The following is an 8,832-nucleotide window of genomic DNA, read 5'->3' on the forward strand; positions in this document are numbered from 1 at the left end:
GTAGGGGAAAGCACCAATTTCCATTCATAGAAGTATCATCTCTAGATGTAGCACAAAGGTCAGGAAGAAATTACAGTGCCACAGAAATACCCATATAAAGAACAGATCGGAGGGATATTGGAACAGAGTTTTAAATTGCTCCAGAGTAAGCCTGACTGTTAGTCTATTCCACTCAATCATTAAAAGGGATGTATCTTGGCAGGTTTTGCTAATACTGCTTTTACAAGAACAAGAGAGAGATGCAGGAGTTGCAGATGTATATATCCAAACCTAGACCAGACAGAAGACTGCAATAGAGCAATAAAGATCAGAAGAGCTGCCAAGAAACACAGTGAAGACTGGCAGAGGAGTGCAGGTCAGAATAAAGGACTATTAAGTGCTTCGTTGCAAAGTAAACTTGCCCTGCTTTTGACTACTACTCTGGATCCTGGCCTGTATGGGCTATTTCTGATTTTGGGGGTCATGGCAACTGAACCCTTAACAAGGACACAGTAACAGCAGCATACGAAGGACTTTTTTGAGTTTTATAAACCCACCAGGAAGAAGCTAGGAGGGAAGGGTTAAAGGTATAAAAATGAGAGAAAGAGATTCCTGTGACAGGAAGGAGCATGTGAGAGGGCGTGTGACAGGCTGTGTAGGAGAATGTGTGTGTAGATCTCATTCCCTCTGAGGCTCTTGGCCAAATGTGGAGCTGAACTTTCTGCAGACTTTGTCCTGCCAAGTCATGTTCCCTTCTCACACTGCCTGACATCACTACAAATACTCAGCTGGAAAACAGTCCAGAGCCGGACAGAGTCCACTGCTCAAACACCAGCCAGTGAAATGGCTGCACTCATGGCACACCCACCAGTGGGAAACCAGAGCCACTGACTCTCCTCACAGGTTATCTCCAAGCACCCAGGAGGCCTCACCCTCATCCATGCAGAAAGAGCCCTACCAAGGCACAAAGACAGTGGAGGTGCAATGATTTCCAAATAATGCAGCCCAGAACAAATTGAAAGCCTGCACAAAGGCCCCAACACAAGAAGGCGAAAGAATGTAACCATCAGACCATGTGAGTCTGTCACAAGCATCATGCTGCAAGGAGCCCAATCCATTCCCAACTCTGAAACATTCCCTGCCACAAGGAGAAGGAAGCCATCACACATAACCCACAGACAAACCAGGGATCCTACAAAGACTGACACTCCAGCAGGGTCTGTATGAAGCCAGCAAGCAAACATTACCCCGTCAGAGTGCTCATGTCACCTTGACTTCTCAGCAACAAATGCGAATCCAAGATCAGGGCTGGAAAATATGAGCACACATACAAGTGCGCGGGAGCGGGCAATGGGGCTAAGCCAACAGGTGGGTCCATTTCTTATTTTGATCCTTGTATCAAGCAAGAAGGGTGTGGATGGCCTGCCGATTCTGGGACACTGCTAAAGGCACCACCCAGAGCAAGTATCAGGGAGTAGCACTCGAAGATGATACTGAAACAAGGGAGGAAAAAGTCTGCGGTCTCTTCTTATTTCTTCTTCAGCCTTCACCCCCAGGCTGCTGCTTAAAAGCAGCACCATAGAAAATGTCTTTAAAGTACAAGTGATAGGGAGAAAATTCATGTTTTCCTCAGACAAACGGTTCTCCTTTCTCCACTCCTGTTCTATTTCTGGAAGAACAAACAGCAACTTGGGAGTTTTCTACAGACGAAGGCAAAATTTTTCTTCAGCCCCATGTAGGCCAGAAAATTACATCCCCTCTTCTCAGACACAGACAGATAACAGAGACTCCATTATATGATTTATGGTTATTTTACCTCTTACATTTTAAAATTTTATTTTTCAGTTTAAAACACTCCTCACAACAGGAGTTCCCTCTTTCTTCGCTAAGGGATTCTGACACCTTCCTTAAAGAGGGAGCAGTGCAACCTTGCCTGTCCACATGCTATAGAGACTTTAAAGCATATACTTACCTAAGGCTTCCTGCCCAGACCTGCAGATGCCTAAGAATCTGTCCACCTCACCAGCTTTAAACACTAAAGCCCACCTTTTGAACTTCTTCCTGGCCCTTTCATGGGAACTAGAATATTATTCCTCTCCTACAGAAAATGGCCAAGGGTAGGAAGCAGACAATCAGAAGACCAGAATCACAAAAGTTGGTATTTGAAGGTCAGGTGACAGCTTCTCCTTCTACTCTCAGAGCTTGCAGCTGGGTGAGCTGCCCTGCCTCAGTGGCACTTCTCATGCAAGCCAAAGCAGCCTGGTGAGGGCTGCCCACAGGACTCTGCATGTGCATGTGTGCCTGCATGTCAAGGCATGCACCATCACAGCAGGTCTCAAAGGCTGTTCCAGCGCAAGTTCACGTGCCCACACAAAGTTGCATGTGAGTTTCTGCCGGTAGGCACGCAGAAAGCCACTAGATGTGCATATCTGACAGCCTGACTGTGTGAAATCCTCCAGGAAAAGTCACTGGCAAGGCATGCGGAGTCCTTTGGGGGCTGGCACATTTCTGCATGTATGTCCCTGGCAACCAAGATACACTACAGAGCTTTTGTAGAAGCCTACCTCTCTGCCCTCATTTCATAAGGGCCCTAGAAGAGACTATTTAAATTCCAAATGTTTTCCTTTAAATGGATTTTACACACAGTTTTCAAGATTACACTTGTTCAGTTTATTTTCCAAGTTAATGGCAATTTATGATAAAGTCCAAAACAACCATTTAAACAAACACAGGCACCCCCTGTTCAAGCAGCAAATGGCTGTTGGATGTTTAAAGAGTGTAATTCCTAAACTCAAGAAAGCCACTGAGTCTGCAGAACCAGGATCCACTGAAGTACAAAACAGATCTTTCTTAAAAAAGGCAGAAGCATTAGTTTCTTCAATTCACTTATAAAATTAGTTCGCTCAAAGCTGGGGGAGGCAGCATGAAATGGGTGGGAGGTGTCTCTCTCTTCCAGTCTCCGAAGAAAAACAAGACAAGGGACAATTAGTTATGCTCACTGTAAGATCTGGAAGGACACAATGACCAAAAACAACCAGTTCATTCTGCTAAGTACAGATAACACTACCCTGACAGAATAAGTCAGATTTAACAGCACACACTCCAGCAAGCATATTTTCTCTTATGTATGCAGTGCATGATTTGTGTGACTACAGTATAATTATAAAAAAAGTGCACATTCGATTTGACCTCTTTATTCAAATGCAGTTTTGTACAAGTCATGAAGAAAGAAAATCACCTAGTAAATACAAATGACCATTTTGCAATGTAAACATTAACTGTGAAATACTATAAATGGATGCATGTAGACACACTGTATCGTCCTGTTTTGCAAGTAATACTAAGTGAGGCTAATCAATTAGATAGAAGTTTCCTTTTAACACAGTATCAAATGCAAAACAAAGCTTAAATGAATTATTTAAATCATATTAATCATGATTTATATCAGCAAGTGGGAAGCTTTGATTTAAACCAACCAACCAACCTTGTTTGCATCATAGCTGCAGTAAGACCAGCAGGCCAAAACTGCCCCACTCCCTGGAGGGAGCGAGGATACAACTCCATGCCATGGAGTTGGTTTCCAGAAATTTTACGAGTATATTTGCCAATATTTTTTTAAAACCTTAAAACAAACTATAAAGCCTTACATTCCAGGAGACACCTACTCTCTTGTCAGTCATGTGCTTCAGCAATCAGTCTGATACTCACCTAACATCTTTTCTTTACATCTCAGAGGGGTTTCTATGAGTACACAATACAACCTGACTCTGCAGCATGGCTTTTAAATTGCTTCAATTCTCACATCCCACGAGGTAGTTCTCCTGCTTAATCCTACAGACATTAGTTTTGGTCTGTTCAAAACAAGAATTAGATTTCTCATGCTCTAACGTTTTCTGTTAATTTCTTCAGCAACGTCCCACTAAAACATTTATCTGTTCCCTTTATTAAACCTACTGGGAAGATCTGCAGTGCTCTGCTCTCCTCTATTAGCCTTTGCCCTCCCCAAATAAGACACTTAAAAGCTTGACAGTGTATACTTCAAAATTATTTATGAAATTATACTGAAATTGAGTATATTACCTTAATATTTTATTTTTGACACTCAATTTTTGACACTCAAATTTTGCCTTACAGGAAATATGGTTTTGAGATCTCCAGATTTAAAAGTACAAGCTGCTGCAATAGCTCTAGGGGTGTCTCCTTTTTAGTGAGGACACATGAAAGGAATTTGTATGTGCTCCAAAAATGGAAAAAAGGTATTTTGTCCTGAGCAGGAAGTCACAGAACAAAAACAACACAGCAGTGCTAAAGTAAGCCATCATACCATTTTTAATTGATAAATTTCTAAGGTCTGACTGAACATGGACAGCCTCTTTTAACAATATTATACACATCTCTCAAACCCAAAGTAACTACAATACAGCATCTACCTGCAGTAACCACAATGAAAATGGTAAGTCAAATGTTGTACTTGTATATTAGCAGAAACATGATGTAATGACCAAGTTCAATCTGTCGGCAGCCTAAATACAGACCTATACCTGTCAGCAGGAAGCACTCCTCTAATTTCCTCCCAAGATTAAGTTCTTTCCCACCAAGAATTTCCACAGCCAAGAGAATGCAATTCTGCCTTCCTAAATTATTAGGCTGTAAGGAAAACAAGGTATCTTACCTTACTGCAGACCGGGACAACATTTTCCCTCAGTGAAACAAGATATCTTAGTATAGAATCATAAAATGGTTTGGGTTGGAATGGGCCTTAAAAATCATCTAGGTTCAACCCCCCTGCCATAGGCAGGGACATCTATGACAGGCTTCACCTCAGTTGTGGAAGACTGATGTTTCTCCAAGACTGTCAGGTGTGTCAATCTTATTACTGGTGGGGGAGGGAAAGGAGGGAGACTGACAATCAATCTGATAAGCTTTCCTATTCAACATGCAAAGACCCACGCATCTGCAACAATGAGACTTTCACAGCAGCTGCTTCCACAGCAGAAAGCAGGATCACCCTTCAATGCATCTAAGACAAAGCACATACTCTTCCTTAGGCAGATGAGCAGATGGAATCACAACTTCTGAAAAACAGCAACAGTTAAAGATCTTAAATTCTAAACTTAAAATTTTAAAACCTGTCAATCTTGATAGCCATACAATCACAAACCGGATCTAATTACAAGAGATATGACTTACAAGAGAGCTCTGAGACCACTCAATCAAACATTTAACAATAACAAAACAATCCTTCTGTTTACCACAGAACAAGTGCATGGAGTTTCGAGGACTAATCCAAGAGAAAGGAAGAGAAAGTCATAGCAATCAAGTGCACTTTAACACACTGGAAACATGACTCTTCCTGTAGGTGTGAGACAGGGATAAGGCAGCAAAAATGCTCTGCGCTTGTAGGGCTGCACGGCCTGTCCCACACACCCTCTGCCTGCCTCCCTCCTGCACAGCCAGCTGGTAAGGGAAACATGCTGACATGGCACAGGGAGCTGCAGCAGCAGTAACTGGAAACAGCCAACAACAGTAACCCCAAGGCACACTGCCAGGACACACTAATTCTGTGATAAAGTTTCCTGTCTCTATTTTTTAGATTAGGCAATTTATATATATATATATACATAGTCCCTGCTATGGTACTTCTCCCTGCATCCCTTCACAATATGAGTAGTTGCAAGTTTCCTCTGGCAGCTACAGAACCTCCAAGCATCTCTGCAGTGACCCATGTTCTGTCCTGCCTGAGGCTGGTTTGGGTTTATTTCCCTCATCTTTTATTTGGTGAGGCAGAAGAAGGATATTAAATACTTTTACTCCTGCTTTTCTCCTGCAAAAGGAGATGCACGAGCACATGCACGTATGAGAAAGAGGTATCACTACAAGTGCTCTCAGAAGGGGTCACACCAGGAAGCCACAGAGCCAGCCTGCCCTCAGAAGACTTGCGGCAACTGTATCTTCTGGTGAACGTGCCACAGGTGTGACAGCAGAGCAGCACAGCCAAGCCAAATTCCACCTGGTCCTGGCACAATGTGTACCGTATCCAATGCCCTCTTTCCATAGCCCAAATGAAAGAAGGACTGAGCTCAGCAACACTTGGCTGAAGTTTTCAAATAGTTTTTGCTTCTATAACTAAAAGGTAAAACACATGTTTCTGTTTCTACGCCAGCAAGGGGGTTATGGCTTGATTAAGACTCACATAATTGAAAAATCAGGACCACCACTCACTAAAAAAAGAAAAAATAACTTTTCCTTCTGTTTGTCCTCAGGTATAGACTTCTTTCTGACACCTAGGGAACAGCAGATACTCCATGTACCTTGGAACAAGCAGCAGATCTGAGAGGACTCTTCCCTACAGACAAACATAACCTGCAGTCATAGCCAGAAACTGTCTGACACAGAGTGATCCAAATGGTTAGTCAGAAATGTGACTCAGTGTCAGAGACTTCCTTTAAAAAGCCTTGTAAGGGAAGGGCCCAGATATCCCTTTAGGAAAAAGAAAAGAGGAGAAAGAAGTTTCAAGAGACAGAACATTTCTCTTTCACCAGTAATCCAAGGTCTGCTTCCAGCCAATACCTGTCTTGACTTATCTGTGGACCTTAGCACCCTGAGCGTCAGTGAAATCGCACAATGAAGAGTAATCAGCAGCGTAAGCAAGGCTACCTTTTAGCAGCACCGTGCAAAATGACAGCCGTCCAGACAAGTTTGTGTCCTAGAAAACTCACGATCTGGGTTGACAAGATGCAACAGGTGAACGAGACAGAGAAACGGAGAGCTGAGCGGAGGAGAGGAAAGCTAACAAGTTACCACAAAGCAAGTAAACATCTGACAGCACGTCCGGAGACGACAGAAATCCGGGCTCTTCAGATGCACAGTAACAGCACGAGAAGTTGACACCCCTCCCCAGACGCCTCCGACCTCCTCAGCAGAGGGACCCTCTTCGACGGCGCGACCGCGCAGCTCTCGCCAGCACAGACCGCGCACGGAGGCGGGGGAAGCGCTGCGGACTCACGCCGAGAGACCGACCCCTTCCCTCCCTCCCGCCCGCGGGGCTCGCTCGGGGGCCGCCGCCAGCCCGGCCCGCACCCCGCCAGGCCCCGGGCGGCTCGACGGGACGGGCCGCCGCTGTCCCCCTTCCTTCCAGCACCTTCCAGCGCCGCCCGGCCCGGGCCGACCCGCCCGACAGCGCGACGCGGGCGGGAGGCGCTGCGAGCCGGCTCCAGGTCCCGGGGAGCGCTGAGGCCGCTCGGGCTGGCGCAGGCCGCGGGGCGGGACAGCGCGGCCCCGTCCCCTGCTGTGACCCTCGGACACGCGGGGCGGCCCCGCGGGCGGCGAGGAGGCGGCGCGGCCGCCCCCCGCGGCCAGGGCTGGCGCGATGAGTTACCGGCGCGGGCCGCGGCTCCGGGCGATGCGCGGCCGCCGCCGCCCCCCGTGGCGCAGGTGCCCGAGCCGCGGGCGGGAGGGGCGGCTCGGCCCGACGTTGTTCCCTGCGTTGTTCCCGGCTCTGTTCCCGGCGCCGCGGCGGAGCTGCCGTGATGTCACGCGGGCCTGGGTCACGTGGAGGCTCCGCCCGCCCCGCTCCGCCCCCGCGGGTCCGGCGGGACGCGAAGGCTCCGCGTCCCCGGCGCGATCCCAGCGCCGCAGAGTTACCGGCGCCTGGAGCCCCGTGCGCGGCGCTCATCGCCCTCGGCTCAGCCCGGAGGAGCGGAGCGAAACCACCACCAGCAGCAGCAGAACAATCACAAAGCAGGTGCCGCAGGAACTGCGCGCACTTCCCCTCCACGGAGAACCTTTTCTTTCCAGCACTTCCTCACTGAGGAGGTATCGGCAAAAAAACCAACAACGCGGCTTCATGCTCTCCTAGAGATACGAAATAGAATTGGTTTAAATTAACCAAGCATTCGAGCATGAGCAAATTAAACACGTTATTCTGTCCAGCTGAACTTCATGTATTGCACCAAGCTTGCCCTGACATAACCCCTGTGCTTCATGAACGATTTGGCACCTGTAAGACCTTACACACAACTTCTAATGCTGCAAACTACAGAAAGTTTGAAGCAAATAAACACGTACAAAAGAGCTGGGTTTTGAGCCATTGGGCTTCACGACTCCAAGATTTCTTTGCAATCGTGAGAGCTATGTTTCCTTTTTTTAAAAAAGAGAAAGCTGAGAACCCCACTACTAGGTGAAGAGGAGCACTAAATATCACTAAATTTGCTTAACCGCCTATGATTTCCCCCTCTATTTACTCGGCACCTACTGGATCCTCGGCCAGCGATCCAGCGGATGCACACCCGGCAGCAGAGGCCGGATTTCATCTCACACTCGTCTAATTCCTCCAAGCTTCGTAAGAAACTACCAAAACAGGGCAAAACCTGCCAACCCTGGGCAGCCTCTTTGCCAAGAGCCAGGAGCAGCAGCAGGTTTCCACTTCGACACAGACAGGCATCCTCAGGCTGACTCGAGGGTACTTTCCCTACTCCTGCTCACGAGGAGTTTACCCAGGAGTACACAGACGGTTGTCAGAACACCGTGAAACCCTTGTGTCCTAGAGCAAAGCCGCGGCGGGGGAAGGAAAGCAGCGCTTTATTCACGGAGCCGCGGCGCTTCACCCTCGCTCCCGACCCGCTCCTACCGAGCGCCTCCGCGGCTGCAGCCCGGGACACAGCCTCCGCAGGGCTGACAGCAAAGGTCAACGCCGCCACGGCCGCGAGCCCAGCGCGGATCCTCCGCGGGCCGAGCGGGGTCGTCCCACCCCGGGATCCTCCTCCTGGAGGCGGGACCGGCGCGGGAGCCCGCCGGGGCTGTGCACTGGAAAACCGCGTCCGCCCGGGCCCGCGGTCCGCGGCGCTGGGTTCC

The 8,832-nt window shown here is 48.0% G+C and overlaps 1 protein-coding gene across 5 annotated transcripts in view; it reads right to left on the minus strand.

The window, feature by feature from the left end:
- The window catches only part of NR1H3 (nuclear receptor subfamily 1 group H member 3), a 31,481-nt gene extending 22,753 nt beyond the window's left edge, over positions 1–8,728 (minus strand). For 2 of the 5 annotated variants that reach the window (XM_027705415.1, XM_027705373.1), the window contains exon 1: positions 8,609–8,728. The gene's annotated coding sequence lies outside the window, so the exon portion shown is untranslated. Of the gene's footprint in view, positions 1–3,687; positions 3,916–6,636; positions 6,837–7,357; positions 7,449–8,608 lie in introns of those variants that run through there. The other 3 variants (XM_027705388.1, XM_027705412.1, XM_027705397.1) reach the window with 3 other exon arrangements.
- Between the last annotated feature and the right edge of the window lie 104 nt (positions 8,729–8,832).

The sequence above is a fragment of the Neopelma chrysocephalum genome, unplaced genomic scaffold (assembly GCF_003984885.1).
Source record: "Neopelma chrysocephalum unplaced genomic scaffold, ASM398488v2 Primary Assembly neopelma1_24, whole genome shotgun sequence".
NCBI classification, from domain to species: Eukaryota; Metazoa; Chordata; class Aves; order Passeriformes; family Pipridae; genus Neopelma; species Neopelma chrysocephalum.